General features: G+C 36.7%; 1 long non-coding RNA gene across 1 annotated transcript in view; it reads left to right on the forward strand.

Moving 5' to 3' along the window:
- The first annotated feature begins 418 nt into the window (after nucleotides 1-418).
- Nucleotides 419-21,615, forward strand: part of LOC143714286 (uncharacterized) — a 241,646-nt gene continuing 220,449 nt past the window's right edge. Inside the window, exon 1 of the long non-coding RNA XR_013195438.1 lies at nucleotides 419-430. This is a non-coding gene — a long non-coding RNA (uncharacterized LOC143714286). The remainder of the gene's footprint in view (nucleotides 431-21,615) is intronic.

The raw sequence follows: 21,615 nt of genomic DNA on the forward strand, positions 1-21,615 counted from the left end.
GGTTAAGAAGTCCCACAGAAACACTCCAAAATCCTGTGGAAAGATTTCCCAGGAGAGAAGAAGCTGTCATAGTTGCAAAGTGGGGACCAACTCCATATTGATGTCTATGTATGTAGAATGTGATCCAATCCATGTTGGTGTAATGGTCAGGTGTCCCAATATATACATTTTACGTATTTTAAATATTATAAAACAGGCTGAAAATATAGTAAAACAGATTTTAGCTGTATGGAAAATAGAAGGGATATTAACAAACAACTCAATTAATTTCAGTTGGGGAATGATATTATGCCACAAATCCTGTTTACAGAGCATAATTTGTAATGAACCCGGAACATTCCTTTAGTTTATGTTAGTCAAGAAAGAGGCCAGCAAATTAGAATCTTGGTAAACAAAGAAAGAATAAATACGATCTTGGAATCAAGCTTGGGTTATTATTTCCACCAGCTCTTGTCTAGAAGCGACTCTGGTGAGAGAGTAGTTTCACCCTTTACTTCCAGGTGGGTTAATCTCATAGGCAATCGATGCCATCAGTCACCGAGAAGAAAGATTCACATCGCTCAGGAAAAACAGGTTAGAAGACACACACTTGCACGTATACACACACACACGGAGTCGCTATTGATCTCCTGCTTTTCTCCTTGCAGCTGCAATGCATTTGGCTGTTGATGTGTTGATGGGTTTACATGTACACCGCTTGAGGTCCAGTCCAGGAATCCTCAGGGACTTTTGCATTTGTTAAATTCAGTGATAATCATCAAACAAAAGGGATAGTTCACCCAAAATGAAAATTCTGTCAGTATTTACTCACCCTCATGTTGTTCCAACCCCGTAACACCTTCGTTCATCTTCGGAACACGAATTAAGATATTTTTTATGAAATCTGAGAGCTGGATCACTCCTCCATAGGTTTCAAAAGGATTTCCACTTGCCAGCCTCGAAAAGTTATTAAAGACATCGTTAAAATAGTCCAAGTGACTACAGTGGCTCAATCTTAAGCTTATCAAACGATGAGAATACTTTTTGTGCGCAAAAACAAACAAAAATAATGACTTTATTTCAACTATACATTTCCTTCTCTGTTGGCCTCTAGTCAGTTAACTTAGTGTAATAGCGTAGAGCAACGTCACACGTAGGCTCACTATTGGCCGACGCTGGTCATGTGGGTGATGCATGTGACGTACAACAACAGAAGCTTACGCTGTTAAACTAGTGAACTGACTCCAGGCCCACAGAGAAGGACATGAATAGTTGAAATAAAGTCGTTATTTTTGTTTTTTTTGCGCACAAAAAGTATTCTCGTCGTTTGATAAACTTAAGATTGAGCCACTGTAGTCACTTGGACTATTTTAACGATGACTGTAATAACTTTTCGGGTCCTGTAAGTTCAATCCCTCAAGAAGCCTATGGAGGAGTAAATACTAACAGAATTTTCATTTTTGGGTGAACTTACCCTTTAATGGATGATAATCTTGCGTTTCACTGGCATATGCAGGGAAGAATCACTGAAGCAAGGCATTTTAGTGATGACAGCAGAACAAGCTGATTTTATAGATCTATTACAGCTTAGTCTCACAACAGAAACGCTGCTCTATGATGCTTCACCTAAAAATATTCTGTTAAGGTTTGGTTGTTAAGATGATGATGAAGCCTGACAAAATGAATCTGCCTATATTTGCTGTAAAGGGTGCTTAATTAACACTGTATTTCAATGGCAATTAGGTTAGGTTACACTAAGGTTTTTTTTTTTGTTGTTGTTGTTGTTTTATGTTCATCTAAACTGAAAAACTGAATTGTGTTTATTAGATTACAATTACATTTTATGATTTATTTCTGTACAACCAAGATACATTTACTATAAAACAAGAGCTCACCAAACAGCAATATATTAAATGTTTTGTTAAGATTAATGTATTCTAATCTGTTTGTTTACATGCTTGGAAGATTTCAAAAATACTTTTGTTTATAGACATCTTAACATTTATGCATTGTTCTGCCATTAAGGAACATTATTCCAGCCTTTCGACAACAAAAAATACATTCATATTAAAATAATAGTACCGATGGACAGGCAGATAAATTGAACTTTTTTTATTTGATACTTACTTTAAAAACATAAATTACATTTATCAACAATTCAACCAAATCATACACTGCAAAAACTCTTTTCAGCACAAATAATAATAATTTTAAGCAAAAATGGAGCTAAATTTTTGTGCTTAAAGAAATAACTTGCAAGTCTGCTAAGAATATCAACTTAATTCAGACTATATGTGACCCTGGAGCACAAAACCATTTTTTTTATTGAGATTTATACATCACCTGAAAGCTGAGGGTGCAAAAGAAATCGAAACATTGAGAAAATCGCCTTTAAAGTTGTCCATTTATGTTCGCAATTGAGCTGCATTCACTCACACAAATAAATGTTTTATATATTTACGGTAGGAAATTTACAAAATATCTTCATGGAACATGATCTTTACTTAAAGGTACAATATGCAAGAGTTGCTTGCCGCTAGAGGGCGCTACATTCCAAACAACAACAACGGCGTAGCTTGATGACGATGTGAAGGAGCGTGGAATGATGGGAACTGTCGTTGTAAACTCCACCGTAGCTGTAAATCAGTCAGACGGGAATCGAAAAATCATATTCATGGATGAGGTTAATTTTTTTTTATAATGAAATGCTTTTTGTGGCGAGGGTGGCGTGGTTCAGCGTGGTCTGTAATTGGAGAGAGAAGAGACGAGCGGGAAGTAGGTCAAGTGCAAATGACGAACACCTGTGTCTTGTTGCAGTGATCGGCGTGGAGAGACCGCTTATAAGCCTCGCGCTGGAACGAGAGAGAGACTGGAGAGAAAATTTGACGCAGAGAAAGAAAACCGGTGGATCCGAACTCTCATTTTTGAACTGTTTTATGCCGTCGCGGTTGCCACGGTGAATGCGCATTGTGTGCACTTTTGTTTGTTTTGTTTTGTTTTATTTTAATAAAGTACGAGTCCCAGTCACCCTGTTTTCTTCCTTCATTACTCTTGAACCTCATCACACTTTTATTTCATTAAAATGAATTAACCGCAAGAAAAGTAAGGTTTAATACTAAATTGGTTATCATAGATGTTACTGCATGTCGAATTCATTATTGTGATAACGCTGTGCAGTTTTACGTGTTCTAAACAATTGTTGTTAAAGTACATTCGAACATACCCACATCATTTGCCAAAATACTGATTAATCTTTATGTATAACACATGCTATATTTATTTACATGGCCATAACATCAGACGTGATAAACAATGTCAATAAACTAAACACAAATCTAAAGCAATAATACTTCCCTTACATAAACATAACTATTAACGAATGCTACATTTGGAAAATATAAAATTAAGCATGCTCTGTCGACAGAACCAGCTGCAATCGGTAAAGAATAACTGTGTTCCGTAACGACTGCACGAAACAAGCTAACGTTTGTAGCTTGATAGACGCTTCAACTACAACTTCCGCATTTGTCAAGGACTCCACGCATTACGAGCGGAAACCCAGGGTAACTCGGATATGACGCAATTGACTGGCGACTCCCAGCTCCCCCTTGCTGTAACGCCCCGTTTCCTTGGTTAAAATCGCAATTTTCTCATGATTTAAAAATAGTTGGAAACATTTGGGATATTGTAAGTAATCAACTTAACAAAATATATAACACTGGCCTTGAGATTATGGGATATTGTAATGCAAAATTCTTACATATTGTAGCTTTAATATCCTAATGATTATTGGCATAAAAGAAAAATCTATCATTTTGACCCATACAATGTATTTTTGGCTATTGCCACAAATATACCCGTGCTATTTGTGACTGGTTTTGTGATCCAGGGCCACATATTTTCTGAAAACAAGTCTCATTATGTTGTGCTTCTCGAGAGGTTTTTTCTCATCTTGAAGATGATCAAGGCTTTTTGAAATCATCCTAATTAAAATTAAAACAACCACTGAGGGACATTTTATTGGTGCATTAGAGTATTGTTCAATTGTGAGACTCTGTAGATTCATCCTAAAATGTAACATCAAAAGTAACCAATTTGCAATGCTAGCAACTTGCCATTGCCATCTAATAGATTTTGACACTGTAATGTTGAGTAACAACACAATATGAAATATAATACACATCAATAATTACACTATTTTATTGTACAATAATACTATATACTTTATTATATATTTAATATATAATTAATTTATATTTTCTTTATCTGGCACCTTAAGCGTTAGAGGTACACCTAAAATACTGCCAATGTAGTTTAGGAGCACAGCTCATCTATTTGTTAGCAGTTATCTGTCCAGTGCAAAGTTTAGCAAAAATAAATGGCATGGTTAGATTAAAAAAAACTCACAATACTAACCTACTGTATAGGTTTGCATTTTTCCATAGCAATTATCCACACCTTATCATTGTTCGTTTTACCTATAATTACATAGGACTTGTGTGTGTAAGGAAAAGTGTATGATAAGAAAAGTAGTCCATCCCTCCTCCGCATCTGTGGCACAAGGACACGCTCTGCAGTTCTGAATAACCCTCTGCAGGATCTGTCATGACATGTGCCATGTTCACGACTTTGATACACACAAAGGGACTCACAAACACACGCACACACAGATGAGCCGATCTGAGTAAGCATCCTCCATTCCTGTCAAAATGGTATCGGCCATAACAAGCATGCAATCTGTTGTTTACCTCCCACCAGTCCATTTGTCATTCAGACAACTCCGCAAAAACTGTTTGTAAACAAATGCTCGTAAACAAATCTCCTGCATCAGAGGACGTTTACCACCTTTGGAGGGACAAACATATTTTTCATCGTGGTATTGCACAGTTTGCACATCTGATGTATGGTCACTTAACGAAACAGATGCATTGATGTAGTCAAGGAATAATTGACGAATGCTATGAATATTCAATGAATTATTGAATATTATCTCACTCTGCTCCTCTTCGTGGCTACACTACCACCACTGCTGAGCGTTAAGTTGAATAATTCAACGGTTGAGTATTAACTACTCCACTTATACCATACTTACCACATGTACTATACATGGGTTTACACCAAGACATTTTTAGGCTTTTATTCACTACTTATTTACCATTGAGCATCTTGCTTCGAAACAGCACAAACTAACATTACTAGTTCAGAATATACTGTATATGTACATACTGTTCAAAATAAATGTTGATCACACTTTATACTAGGTGTCTTTAACTATTATGCACTTACATCAAAAAATATAATACATACTGGCAAATAAAAGAGGAGGAGCTTCATCAACCTGGTGAGTACTGGTCCTACAGTCTTGTGGTTATTTTATTGTGTAAATGACTTTTATGTTGTAATGTATTATATGTTCCTATTGTTTCTGTGTTCAATTCCTGTTTGCTTTGTACCTTGTTTGTTACCCTCATTTGTTTCCATGACTACTATTCATCTACACCTGTCTCTCGTCAGCCCCTTGTTAGTCTGTTAGCCTGTTAGCTGTTTATGAATTTATATTATACACTAGTGTTTCTTGTGTTCCTTGTCGAGTCTTGTTCCTACACGGATGTTATGTTTCATTCTGTTCCTGGTTCTCTGGTCATCGTCTTTGGTTTGTTTGTTTATTTTTGTTGATAATACTCAAAAGCATTTGGATCCAGCTCTCCTTTGTTTTTGAGTTCACCCTACGTTGCAACTGCAATTAACATAGAGTGCCGAAGTTATGACGTCACTTTGTAGGACAACTCTGAAGTTAGCGGCAAATGGGTTCCCTCGATCGAAAAGCTATGCATTTTCCCCATAGACTTTTGGAAAATCGCAAAAAATAAGATCTGTGTTCAACAAAGAGTTGTGACCCTTACACGTTTTGTCTATCAAGATAATCTTTACAAGTTAATCCAAAATGTATAAATTTAGAAGCCTATATAAAGTTTAAAAAACCACAAGAAAACAAAATAAAGTTTAAAAAACCACAAGCAGGTTATAATTGGTATGTCATAGATCAAAACGTGAAAATATTTAGAGGCTTTGTTAACCACAGACCTTATGTCAGGCGATTTAGCAAAAACCCATTCAAATAACCCATAGACTTTAGGGCGAGGGAACCGGAAGTGCTAAAATGCTAACTCACTTCCGAGTTTGGCCTACAAAGTGACGTCATAACTTCGGCACTCTATTAAGCTAATGCCCCTTCAGTAGTTTGTTTATGCTCTTGTTTCCAGAAGTCAGTCACTAGTTCCGCCTTCTCTATGACATCACACACACCGTTAACGACGGCAAGCAATGATTGGCCGGGAAGCAACGTGTAGTCTGACATGTTTCTTGTCCACGACACAATCATTTAGGAGTCAAATCGCATAATCTGACTATCGTAACAGACACAAATATTGTGTCTGAATTCGGCATTACATAGTTAAAATAAAAAGAGTCTGTCTTTATCAAGTAGAATAATAAAAAATATATATTATAAAGTGGCTCTCCAGATTGTTCATGCATTATATTTGTGGATGTCAACTGACTGAACAGAAGAAATGAACAAGGGAAGATTTCCACGTCAAAAAAGCACACCAACCCATTGCGTAATCGCCATGGACCGGTGGTAGTTCGAAGGCGTTAACCAGCTAGAGTAAACTTTTCCAGAAAGTTTGCTTTAGTATAAGCTGTTTTGTACTGAGGGAGTTAGTCAGCACACACACACACACACACACACACACACACAAACACACACACACACACACACACACACACACACTCACTCTTCCTTTGTGCTTTAATCATATATCTACCACAGTTTAAAAAAAGTCTATAAAACAAAAGACAAACAACTGCCAATGGGGGGGAAATAAACTAATTCTCAGAAAACAATCCTGAATTGCTTCTGAAGTAAATGTGTTTCTTTTAGGGATGTTTAGATATTTTAATGAGAAAAAAAAGTGTGTGGAAAGCAATACTGATTAAGAAAATGATTTCAGTACTTCAATACTTCAGTTGAAGAATTCAGTTCAACACTTAAACTGCATTAATTGTGACTGTCACGTCCCTACTAGCACTGAAGAGAGCTCAACCACTTTTTACTTGAACAACAGACTAGTGTGATGCCAAATAAACACATAAGGGACGGTACATTTAGAGTACGCACTTGATTGAGAATCAGTATATTGGTGGGACATTTGCAGCGGCAAGGCTGGAAGGTTGGGCACAATTGGCTATCCTTAACAATTTGTTCGGAGTCAGAATTGCTGTATACAAATTATCACGAACAAAGACAGATTTGCTTGGAAAGCTACCAGACGTCAGAGTTTCAACTCAGCAGAAAATGAAGGCGCCTTGTCAGCAGGACACGTCTTCATTCTTCAATTCGCTGGTTGCATCTGGACTGACAGAATGCAGAATCAACCTTACAAAGCTTTCTCTTGATTTTAAAAACATGGTTATAAATAATTAAAGGAGGGAATATGTCAAATGTGTGAGTGATATTCTTTGCTCTACCCTTTCGTAAAAATCATAACCTAAATACAAATGATAATAAAAGATATTCAAAACACAAACGCATACATATTATAACAAACATTTAATTGCAGAAATTACAGAGAACAACGTCACTAAACTATACACCCTGTGTGTACATACAGTATATGTTTGGATTTTTTTGCAATGAATTGTATTACATTTTATGCTTATAATCAATGGTTTTATTTTGTACAGTAATATATTATTTGATTATGCCATTTGCAGTGTTTCATAGGATTAGTTAATTAGTTTCATTAAAATGTTTAACACATAGTCTTTTGTGTAATTCTGTGTAGTATTGTCAAATACTTTTTTGCTGCATGTGTAAAGTATCATAATTTAGGAGCTATTCATTAAGTGCCTAAAAAAGTTATACCAACAGCACTTAAAAAATGGGTAGTATTTTCCGCCATTTCCAAATACTTAAAGACCAGAGATATCGACAGGCTTGCATACTCCTACACTCTGCATCATAGCTTATCAAATGAACAATCAGCTTTACTTTCATTAAAATATAGTTACAAGGCAGATGACGAGTTAATACAGATTACAAGAGCAATCATGTTAAGTCACGCATGCAAAACATTTAATTCCTTTTGCAGTCGGATGAATTGACTATCACATTGGTAATGGAAGCTCAGCAAGGGATCCCGAAGCTGAGAAGCCTCACTCATCTGTGATTTTCCTGCTCAAAAGCCACGAATCAGATGGTAATCAGTCATTTCACATCAGTGAGACCATCTTCAAAACACATCCCACATATTACAGAATAAATTACAGGGAGAAAGTGAACTCGCACAAATCCACGGCTTAAAAAAAATATGTTTTTTTTTTTTGGGGGGGGGGGGGGGGCTTGGGGGGTTATTATTACATTGCATTATCCTATTATTTTGATAACTATTAAGAATGTAAAAAAGAGATATATTTTTCAATTTGCAAAGTAATTGCAAGTACGATGAAATTAATGCTGATTTTTTTTTTAAATCATTGTATTACAGTACTTTAATGTGTTACAAATATATATTCATGATAATCTACTAAGAAATCAACACTGAAAATGAGAATTACAAAAATAAAATAAAACAAAAAAAGCATGCAATATTTTGTCATTTCTAATTCTTTAACGGGTTTACTAAATAGAGTTCTGAACACATCTTTGGTAGGATTTCATGACACAAGGGCATTACTTGAATTCAATGCAAGACGCTTTACAAATGCAAAATGTAAAGAATTCATTTTGAATAGTCTGTAGGGAACATGGAGTTGTTTACCATCACCACTTTCAATGATTAGCTGGGCATGTAAATAATGCAAATTCTAAAGAGTTACTATGGATAGACTCCACTGGATGTAGACAAAAATTACGCAAGATATAAAGACAAGTGACAGGCGGTTGTCAGTCCCATCTTTCTTTTAGATAGGGGAATGTAAAAAGGGTGATGAATCACCATCATTAATGTGATGCCCCACAGTCACGAGTGCCAGGACTTACTAGAAACAGCCAATTGACATAATCACAGTCTTGACTAATTGGACAGACTCAGTAGGGAGTCTGAGAGAGTTACAGTAGTTAACTGAATCAACACACCACCAGCTGAGCTCTAGCGAAACATCAGCACCCAGATCTCACCTGGTGCTTTTCTTAGCACTAGAGGTAACCATGATAGTTAGGAAAGTGTACATTTCAGTCTTTCTTCTGTCCTTTTCAGAATCATGAAAATAAAGAAAGTTGCAAGATCATTCATTGCTTGCTGAGAAATTGTGATTATGTTAATAAAAAAAGTCAAGACTTTCTATTTGAATATATTTTAAAATGTAATGTATTCCCGTGATACAAAGCGGAATGTTCAGCATCATTGCTCCGGTCTTCTGTGTCCTTCAGAAATCATTTTAACATGCTGATTTGAAGCTCAATAAATGAGAACATTTATTATTATTTATATTATTATTATTAGTAGTACTATAGTATTATACATGTTGAAAATAGTTGAGCTGCTTCAAATATTTTTTTGTGGAAACAATTATTTTAAGGATTCTTTGATGAATAGAAAGTTCAAAACAACACTTAAAAGTGTGTACTGTCATTTTTTAAAATGCATCTATGATGAATAAAAGTATTAAAGTTTTATTAGTAATAATAATAAAAAAGTTAAAAAAAAAATAAATATTTTACTGACCCCAAACTCCTCATACAATAATGTAAATGATGTGGTTTTGTCAGGGTAACTAACACTATAGGAAATAAGTACTCAAAGTTTGGGTTGTCTTTGAATGTGCTGTATTGTGTGCTGACGGCTTATGCATAAACGTAGCTGAATTCTTTAACTGGATGGAGGCATCAACTTAGCTGTGAAGCCAAACCGCTTCTGACAATAGGAAAATTCAATTGTCAGACCTGGAAGGTTCCCGCTCCACTTGTTGGGTAAACACTATGACAAAACGTCAGGAGAGTTTAACATAGATATAGGTCTCTGTGCATTATAATTTAATATTCAGCTTGCTTTTTTCTACTGTGCATTTTGTATTTCTCATTGTGCATGTGAGTGGGTCCATACAGTTTGATTTGAGCATACACTACTGTTCAAAAGTTTGGGGTCAGTAAGATTTGAATGCTTTTATTAAGCAAGGGCACATTTCAATTTCAAATAAAATGTCAAATTATTCATCAAGGAATCCTGCGACATTGTATCAAGGTTTCCACAACATTATGGCCGTGTTTACAGCTGGTATTAAGATGTGTTTTGGTCGATCGGATCACAAGTAGAAGAGGGAGACACATTCCCGTTTACGCCTGGTGTTTAATCTGTCTCTTTTGTCCACTTTCAACCACTTCTGTCCTGATTTCTTCGAGTCTATGAGTGGGTAAAGGTATGGGTTTTTTCAGATCTTCAATCTAATGGACAAAATATGCTTGCACAATTGACATATGAACACGCCTGGAGACCAAGACGACAAACCGCTGTGAGTGAAATTTGAGAGAATATTGTTCTTGGTACATTTTTCATCTTCAAACCAAACTTGGGTCTTCAGTCGACAAAGTGTATTTCCCGGCTAGCGCTCTTCCCATAATGTTTACGCGTTATATAAGTAGGCGGAGAGTTGATGGTCTTTTGTGGCTGTTTGAACACATTCGACCATGAACGTTTACACTATGAAAGCAATCCGGTCGAATGTGGTTTCGACTACCTCTGGAAGTGTTTGAAAGAAGCTCAAAACGTTTTAGACCCCCTTTACACTTATGTTTAGTGTCGTCCACTTGTGATTTGATCAACCAAAACGCATCTTAATAACAGGTGTAAACATGACCTAGGAAACAGCTGTTTTCTAGATTGGTAATAATGAGAAATGATTATTGAGCAGAAAATCAGCATATTAGAATGATTTCTGAAGGATCATGTGACACTGAAGACTGGAGCAATGGTGCTGAAAATCCAGCTTTGCACCACATGAATAAATTAGATTTTAAAATATAAATTCACATAGAAAAAAACAGTTATTTTAAACTGTAATAATGGTTTTACAATTTTACTTCCTATACTGTATTTTTTTAATCAAATAAAACAGCATTGGTGAGCAGAAGGGACTTTTAAAATACAGTATATTCAAAAAACCTTTAAAGGGGACCTATTATGCCCCTTTTCACAAGATGTAAAATAAGTCTATGATGTCCACAGAGTGTGTATGTGAAGTTTTAGCTCAAAATTCCCAACAGATAATTTTATACAGCATATTTAAATTGTCACTTTTTGAGGCTCAGAAAAACGCACAGTTATAGTGTGTATCCCTTTAAATGCAAATGAGCAGCTGCTGCCGGCCCAGAGGGCGGAGCCTCACGAGCTCGCAGGACGTGTGTCAGGGCAAGCTCTCATCTCACGGAATGATAATATCAAAACATACACTCTCAGTAGCCGTGTTCATTTCGACCCGGAGTCGGAGAATAATGCCCACAGAGCCAGATAATATATGCTGTATGGAGGCTGAACAGGTATAGTCTAGTTTAATTACGGCTTATAACTTGTTTTTTCATCTTTCTTTTATCCACTATTAGTGCAAGCCTGTTGTAGCGGACCGTGTCCGAATATTGTAAAAATATACTGATGAGTTCAAAGTTTATTGTACATCACACTAAAGATGAAGCGTCAATTTCACTCTAGAAAATCACTGTAAGAGCTGAATAAACACTGCTAACGTTATAAGAAGTCCGCATTAAAATATTATCCATAAACTCTCTCCCTCTCCCTTTCATTATTATCAACATACACAGCGAAGTACAAAAAACACTCGTTACAACTAACTGTAAACAAATATTATACACACCTTTTCAGGGGGTGCTTAATAAACTGGTAAACTATATGCGTAAAACAACTCCTATAAACTGTAATTAGGGTGACCAGATTTCTCGGAGTGTAATACGGGACAGATACAGAACGCATGCGTATAGAGGGAATGCACGTGACGTCACCGTTGGCCGGAGTGACTGCAGTTACGCCCACAAGTGGCAAAAAGACTGAGCGGCAGCATTGGTTTTCAGTGTGAATGCTGCGGAAAAACACACACAACGCGTCTAAAACGGGAAAGAGCTTTGAGACTGACTGTACAACTAGATTTGACAAGAAATATGAGGAATATTTTTACAGACTACCTAAAACTACAGAACAGAGAAGCAAATAGATCGCTACAATTCATAGAAACAACTGGACTCCAGGCAGCGAAAGGTGGATTTGCAGTTATCCTTTTTGTGTCAATATGCTGAATTTAGTGGTAAAATCATTCTCTATATATGGTATTGTTATATATTGCACTGACAACTCATCAATCAAATATTTACCACTGTATATTCTGTATAATTTGACATTTTTAAATAAACACTGACAAAAAACTATACAAGTTTTAAGTCTCTAGACGATATGATGATATATATAACATTGATAAGTGATCACCTGGATTTAGACCTGCCTATTTTGTATTCATATAAAGCATTCACAGGCAAATTTGCTGTATGTATTTCCCTGGTGTCGAAATCAGGCACATATAAATGTCAGGAAACACGATTCCTGGCTGCATGTTAATATCCATGGATCACTGGATCTTTAGTAAGTTGTAAGGAACACTATATTGACTCCAATCTTTAGTTTAAACTGATAATCGTTTGTTTTACTTGCGTTTTCGCAGTTTCCCCTATTAAATCCAGTCACGCAGCTGCTCTTCTGCCACTCAGTCCGGCTGAGGGGGCGTGTCCCGACGGGAAAGTGACGTTAATGCATTCCCTCTATTAATGCGTCTTACATGCGCTTCATTAGGCACACTAGCACACACACACAAGGTCTCTCCCTCTCTGTCATGCGCGCTACACGGTTTGAACGTAACCTATATATTCACTTAGCCTTTCGGAAACGAAACCTATTATATATAAAATATATATATATATATTAATGATGAAATAAGGGACAAAACATGATTTTTTCAGAATAAGTCGGGACACTAAAATTAGAGTGGAAATACGGGGCTGTCCCGGGAAAAACGGGACGTCTGGTCACCCTAACTGTAATAAAGTGCGCGCTCTCACTTACATTACTGCCATGATCAATAATGTTAGGCCTATCGCTCCAGTAAATAAACAGAGCTATGTGGATTAATACATCCAGCTACACGACAACACTTGGGAGACATTCTAGTCAGTGCAGGAATGGCGGATGTGTACAACTCTCAACTCGCTGTGAACTCGATCAGGGCGGTTCTATGTTAGAACAGCAGTGTCTGTCAACACTCGTGGGCGGGGCCTGTGGCTTTAGTGACGTCACAAAAGCCACATTCTGAAAACAGGTCGTTGGGAGACACTGCTTATGATTTATGGGGATTTAAAAAAAAAGGAGTGGGTGGATTTTTTATCACTGCTGGGTGGTTGTGTACACACACTGCCATCACACATTTATGTCCAAACACCATGCAAAAGTGAATTTTGCATAATAGATCCCCTTTAAACACTAGTAAATGTGTATGTAAAAATGAAGTATTATAATCATGATCAGACAATGCAAGTCTTTCCTACAAACAACGTTTGTTACTGAAGCATTTGATGTAGCCACAGGCAGTTAAACTTGCTGCCGTGTCCTCCTCGTAAACTTCATTAAAATGCATATGAACTGAATGTTCACACTTACCAAACATAATTTGCATATCCATTTCATAGCCCTGCTGATTGAAAAAAAAATAGAGAAGTCATTTGGGTTTCAACAGGCGATCTAAACCATTCGCAAATCCATATTAAGTTGGCTTTGGTCGCATCATGTCAGTATATAGGAAGCTATAGATAATGCCTCTGAACTTCACTAACACACAAACACCAAATAAACAGTGGCGGTTTCATGGAAACACTCCTGTGCTGCCAAGCACAGCAGGCCACGTCCGTCCATTTGTACCGCAATTTACAAATCAAATGCAAAGTCGCAATTCACCACAGCTTGTGAATCTGCTTTCATGCACTTATATTACATATTTAATGCTTTTTACACTGTGTCCCTATATAAGTGGATAGTTTGGGTTAAAACAGTGCATGTGAGATTGCCCAAGCCTTCAGAAATGAATGTGTTTGATTTGGCAAATACTATATTTTTTTTGTGAGAGCAATATAAAGGCAGATTGATATATGTGACCCTGGATGACAAAACCAGTCGTATGGGTATTTTTTTTGAAATTGAGATTTATAAATCACATGAAAGTTGAATAAATAAGCTTTCCATTGATGTATGGTTTGTTAGGACAATATTTGGCCGAGATACAACTATTTGAAAATATGGAATCTGAGGGTGCAGAAAAATCGAAACATTGAGAAAATCACCTTTAAAGTTGTCCATTTATGTTTGCGACTGTGCTGCATTCACTCACAAAAATAAATGTTTTATACATTTACGGTAGGAAATTTACAAAATATCTTCATGGAACATGATCTTTACTTAATATCCTAATGATTTTTGGCATAAAAGAAAAATTGATAATTTTGACCCATACAATGTATTGTTGTCTATTCCCACAAATATACCCGTGCTACTTAATACTGGTTTTTGTGATCCAGGGTCACATATTAAAGCAGAATTATATATATATATATATATATATATATATATATATATATATATATATATATATATATATATATATATATATATATATTTTTTTTTTAGTCAGGATGAGGGCTCGTTTTATATCACGACTCAAAGCGGTTTTCTTATCTTTGAAAATGCACATTATCTCTTATCTAGTCATCTGAGGACAGAATGAATACGCCTCCATGAACACACATTATGCAAAATAAATAAAATCCAGGCAAATGCATTTCATATCAATCACTTCAATGAAAGGCTGACCTAAAAATGTTACTTCCGTCATCATTTACTCGCTGTCGTGTCGTTCTAAACCTGTATGACCGACTCTTCTGTGCAACACAAAACGAGATTTACAGGCAGATTTACAGCCCAATCACTTGCAAAAAAAGGTGGAAAATAGTGACTGAGACTGTCATTCTGCCATCTTCTTTTGTGCTCCACAGAAGAAAGTCAGTCATAGCGGTTTGGAATGACACCGGGTGAGTAAATGATGACAGAATATTTTCTTCTGAACCTGAACCTTTTCTTTTTTTACATTTCTTGCTTCTTTGACTGTATACTGAGAAAATATCCTATTAATTTATCCTCGACTATTCTCCCCTAATGCATCTGTACTTTTCAGCAATGTCTGAAACTGTGGCAGGGTTTGCAATCAAAAGTCAAATATTTCAGTATGAACATTCTCTATCAAAGAACAAATTATCTGAGTTGCTATCTATAACAAGTTTGGGTGAGTCAATTTTGTAAGGTTTTTGAAAAGAAGTATCTTATGCTCATGAAGGCTGCATATACAGGTCCTTCTAAAAAAATTAGCATATTGTGATAAAGTTAATTATTTTCCATAATGTAATGATAAAAATTAAACTTTCATATATTTTAGATTCATTGCACACCAACTGAAATATTTCAGGTCTTTTATTGTTTTAATACTGATGATTTTGGCATACAGCTCATGAAAACCCAAAATTCCTGTCTCAAAAAATTAGCATATCATGAAAAGGGTCTCTAAACAAGCTATTAACCTAATCATCTGAATCAACTAATTAATTATAAACACCTGGAAAAGATTCCTGAGGCTTTTAAAAACTCCCAGCCTGTTTCATTACTCAAAACCGCAATCATGGGTAAGACTGGCGACCTGACTGCTGTCCAGAAGGCCTTCATTGACACCCTCAAGCAAGAGGGTAAGACAGAAAGAAATTTCTGAACAAATAGGCTGTTCCCAAAGTGCTGTATCAAGGCACCTCAGTGGGAAGTCTGTGGGAAGGAAAAAGTGTGGCAAAAAACGCTGCACAACGAGAAGAGGTGAGGAGGAAGATTGTGGAGAAGGACCGATTCCAGACCTTGGGGGACCTGCGGAAGCAGTGGACTGAGTCTGGAGTAGAAACATCCAGAGCCACCGTGCACAGGCGTGTGCAGGAAATGGGCTACAGGTGCCGCATTCCCCAGGTCAAGCCACTTTTGAACCAGAAACAGCGGCAGAAGCGCCTGACCTGGGCTACAGAGAAGCAGCACTGGACTGTTGCTCAGTTTTGCATGTCATTCGGAAATCAAGGTGCCAGAGTCTGGAGGAAGACTGGGGAGAAGGAAATGCCAAAATGCCTGAAGTCCAGTGTCAAGTACCCACAGTCAGTGATGGTCTGGGGGTGCCATGTCAGCCGCTGGTGTTAGTCCACTGTGTTTTATCAAGGGCAGGGCCAATGCAGCTAGCTATCAGGAGATTTTGGAGCACTTCATGCTTCCATCTGCTGAAAAGCTTTATGGAGAAGCTTTATTTTTCAGCACGACCTGGCACCTGCTCACAGTGCCAAAACCACTGGTAAATGGTTTACTGACCATGGTATTACTGTGCTCAATTGGCCTGCCAACTCTCCTGACCTGAACCCGATAGAGAATATGTGGAATATTGTGAAGAGAAAGTTGAGAGACGCAAGACCCAACACTCTGGATGAGCTTAAGGCCGCTATCGAAGCATCCTGGGCCTCCATAACACCTCAGCAGTGCCACAGGCTGATTGCCTCCATGCCACGCCGCATTGAAGCAGTCATTTCTGCGAAAGGATTCCCGACCAAGTATTGACTATTGTGTGCATAACTGAACATAATTATTTGAAGGTTGACTTTTTTTTTTGTATTAAAAACACTTATTTTATTGGTCGGATGAAATATGCTAATTTTTTGAGACAGGAATTTTGGGTTTTCATGAGCTGTATGCCAAAATCATCAGTATTAAAACAATAAAACACCTGAAATATTTCAGTTGGTGTGCAATGAATCTAAAATATATGAAAGTTTAATTTTTATCATTACATTATGGAAAATAATGAACTTTATCACAATATGCTAATTTTTTGAGAAGGACCTGTATGTAATCAATAATACAGCAAAACATTATTATTGTGAAATATTATTACCATTTAAAATAACCTTTTTCTTTTAAAAGTGTAATTTATTCCTGTGCTGTAAAACGTCATTATATATTCTCAACAAAGAACAAATTACCTAAGCTGCTATCCACATTAATTGTATACACTGTTAAAAATTACCTGTAAATTTTACAGTAAAATACTGGCAGCAGGGTTGCCAGCCAGTTACTGTATTTTTTACAGTAGCGTCTGTAATTTAATTTACAGAATTTTACTGTATTCTCTGATTACAGTATTTTTTAAATTGTTGTATTTTTTACAGTAAGTTACATGATTCTCTGTATTTGCTATATCTAGAGGAAATTTGTAAAATTCAGTATATACAATATATTTTTCTGATGTCTGAATATTAATGACTGGAAGCTGAATTTGAAATGTTAATTATTCATCAAATGCAAATTGTTTTTAAATACATTAAGTGTTTTATAATGCACAACTTAATTCCCCTATTACTTCACAAAACAAACAAATTATTCAACATCCTAATCTTGAAAAACAGGTCAACATTTGTTTAATTTATAACTTTAAAATATGCATGAAAAAAAGTAATAAAACTTATTTTGTATATTTTGATTTAATTTTTATTTAAAAACTTGTATTTTTTAAAAAAATGGACATGAAATTAAATATTTTTTTAATTACTTGAAACAAATTAGCCGTCATGGCCCTTCACACAAAGAAGAAATACGCAAACGACATACATTTAAAACAAGTTGACCAACATGATCATAATAAAATGGTTCTGAAAAACACAGACACGGATGAATTTTCACCACTTCATTACCAGACAAACATGTCCAAACAACAAGGCCCCAAGTGAGTCCAACAAACTTCTGATCAAAAATGGAGAATAATTCAGCTCCAGATGCTGTTCCATCACAGGATGCAAAGAGTGGCTAGAAATATTGAAAAGGACAATATATTAGATATATTACAAAACATAATGATATAGTCAGAGACAGATAGAGGGATGACAGATACAGTTAGAGACAGGTAGAGAATATTAAAAGGTTACAATTAAAGAAAAAATAGATCTTTGTGTGTGTGTGTGCGTGTGTGTGTGTGTGTGTGTGTGTGTGTGTGTGTTACTTACATTTCAGAAATTCCACTGATAACCCATCACTTTGCTGGGGAGAGTGGCAACATGTGGGTTCACTGCAACCTGTTTCTTCTGTACCATTTGCCCTGTCGTTTTAGATGGCAATTTTCCTCTCGACTTCTTTGTTCAACTCTCCGGATTGATGCATACAAAGCACCTAAAGGGCCAGGAAACAGACAATATGTAATTAAGACTCATTAACTCAACAGATAATATGTCTAAAGGCAAGTTCTGATATTGAATACATGTGTAAAATGCAGGTACTGAAGTAGTTAAGAATTCAATCATTACCTTTAAATGAACTCCAAGGTGCCTCCTCCTGATTGCATATGTAATATGCAGTGAACAGTATGGCAAGGCCAGACAGGAAGCTGGACTGAATGCTCTCCTCACACACAACTTGGCCTTCCAGTGTCCACTTGTCAAATTGTCTCCTAAAACAAATGCACATGTGGCAAAAGTTATTTTTTACTATACCATTTTTATTTTTCAGCTTTTTACATTTAAACTATATTTTAGTATTCAGAGTGCAGGAACTCTTTCTTTTAAATAAAATGAACAAAGGCATTATACAAACAATAAGCTAATTACACACACAGAGTAGGCTATTGCTAATATATGTACTGAAATGTAAGGGATTTTTACACCGGCATATTAAACATGCGACAAAACTGGTATTACAGCACCATTCAAAATGTAGGCTAACGTTATGACACACATCCTCTGTGAGTCTGACGCCAGGTTTTAGCAACGCCGTTTTAATTTCGGCGCCCATTTTAACAGATGACTTGATTTTGATTTGATTTACACCATACAATAATCCCGACGAAGTGTGCTGATCAACACGAAGCTCGTGTGAATACCGACTTTTGTCATTAAAGCATGTAATTCTCAACATAGGAGCCCATAGATCCTGAGGAATGTGTGAAATACTACCGCGTCCGCGCTGCTGAAGCCCCGCGCAAGTCTCCCTCGCGCCCCGCGGTCGGAGGATGTGTGATCCGGGGTTAAGTTACCAATATGAACTGCGAATATAACGTTACCTTCATAGTCTACGAGTAACCCAACATGAAAAATAAGAAACTGAAATAATAAGTCACTTACCACCGAGTTGAGAATCACTCCTCTTGCCGCCGCCGACACGACCGTTGAAGATCACAATGCCTCTAAAGATTTGAAATTTACAGCAATATTCTGTATTTTGAATCAAACCGCCGCTCGACCCCAGAATGCATTGCAGTTTACAGCAATATGCTGTATTATTAGAAAACAGCCAGCTGCTGTAAAATAATGCTGTAATTTTTACAGCAATTCATTACAGTATAGCTCTATATTAATCCTATGTCAATACCATAAATTCCTTTATTGTTGCTTTAGATTCCTTTAGAGTTTATTGTTGGGGAATTTTAAGAGAAACATCAAACTGCAAATTAATAACTCCATTATATTCTCCTGAGCAACCTAGGAGCAATGAAATCTTCCTCTGGGACCATCCGTTCATATGTGCTTTCGTGATCATACAACCAGTGTTGTGGATACATTGAGTGCTTTCTAAACTCTGGCTCCAGGGCAGCACCAGATCCCATATGGTTTATTGAGCCTTTCTGCATTGATCATAGGGAGGTTTACAAACATTCATGATGTACTTATAAACCTTTTATTGGTGACATTTTAATTCCTGTCCTGACTGAGTAGAGGCATATCCACAGTTCACTCTGAATCAATGTGTCATCAGATGGTGGAACAGACAGAGGAACAGGGGCCCGGGGACATCACATGTTTTTCTGACTGGAAATGTGTATACATGTGAAGACTGTTCTAAGACCAGCTTCTGTTTAGATCCAAAACTGTATAACATGAACTAACAATGAGCAATACATTTTTGTATAATTTATTAACATTTGTTCTTGTTAGTTCACGTTGCACTAACTGACGTTAACAGATACAATTGTTTATTTTAATAATGTATTAGTAAAAGATGAGAAGTTTAATATTAACTGAGAATGATATATGCTGTATAAGTATTGTTTATTGTTAATTAATGCTAACTATTGGTAACAAATTAAATATTGTACAGTGTTACCGAATGTAACATTGGCAATCTGTTTTGTTTTCTGTTCTTGTCGGTGTCTGGTTATCTGTTTATTAGTTCAGTTTAGTCATCCTCTGCCCCATCTGTTTTTTTTCTGTGGCCCAGTCCCAATTCGCCTACTTATACTATGCCCTAAAAGTATGTACTCTTGTTTGAAGAAAAAGTACATACTTTTGAGTGTGTAGCAAAAGAATCTCGTCACAGTTAAAATCCTCCATTCAATCTAATTTGATTATCTACCGTTTCGGAGAGCACGTTCTTCTGCCAGTCGTGGGTCTTTCATGCAGGGACTTTCCTCATGTGTTTGCAATTTGAATATAATGATGCATTTAAAAGGTAATGGCTACTTTAACGTATCTTTACAAAAGTTCACAATGCTGCTGCAGATGCAATATAATGTAGACAACGTTGAATAAATAAATTTTCTTCAGGTTAAATACTGATAATTATTCACTCAAACCCCTTTATCTAAACCTCTCTACATAACCGCCGGACTCGCGCATCCTCCATGTCTGTAGTTGTTTTAACACTTTTCACTCATGTTTGTAGTTCTAACCTCGAATCCTCGAACAATGCACGATGGGTTGTGGGCAATATTAGCCGTTAGAGTGCGCATCAATCTGCACATCGGATTCTGACCGGAAATAGTAGACCATCTGGGTCTCTTTGGAACACTCATTTCAACATACTACGATTTGGGACGTACTAATTCTATTTTCGAATACTATATAGGACGGATAGTATGCGAATTGGGACTGGGCCTATGGTTATATATTGATTAGTTAGTTCTGTTCAGGTGTGTCTCGTCTTATCTTGTTAGCTCTCCGGTTTGTTTGTGTTTTTAAGCCCTGTGTCTAGTTCAGTCTTTGTCAGTTCTTAATGTTGTACTATGTCGGTTGTTCAGTTCCCGAGTCTTGTTCTTGAGTCTGAGTCTGTACTTGTGAAGTTTTGAGTTTATTTAATAAAAGACTGCTGCACATGGATCCTACTTCCTCCTCTGCTTCAACCAACGTGACAGAAGAACTGGCCATAACATGGATCCAGAATCACAGATTATGCATATCCGTCAGGGAGACCGGCCCATTGAAGAATACATCATAGCCTTTATTGAGCTGGCACATTTAACATTTTTTGATGATGTATGCCTAATTATATTTTTTCGTGGAGGGCTATCTGAGCCACTCAGCTCCCTTATTCCACTTCATCACCCTAGCTGGAGTCTTGAACAGTATATTGACATGGCATTACAGCTTTGCATTTATTGTTGGGGTCGCGGAAGAGGAACATGACACCCCTGCAGTACCAGCTACACCAGATCCTGTCCACAACATGCTTGCCGAGCTTGAGCTTCTTCACGTCATGGTCG

Source organism: Siphateles boraxobius, unplaced genomic scaffold, assembly GCF_051911475.1.
Source record: "Siphateles boraxobius isolate OS27281-9 unplaced genomic scaffold, OSU_SipBor_1 53, whole genome shotgun sequence".
In the NCBI taxonomy this organism is placed as follows: Eukaryota; Metazoa; Chordata; class Actinopteri; order Cypriniformes; family Leuciscidae; genus Siphateles; species Siphateles boraxobius.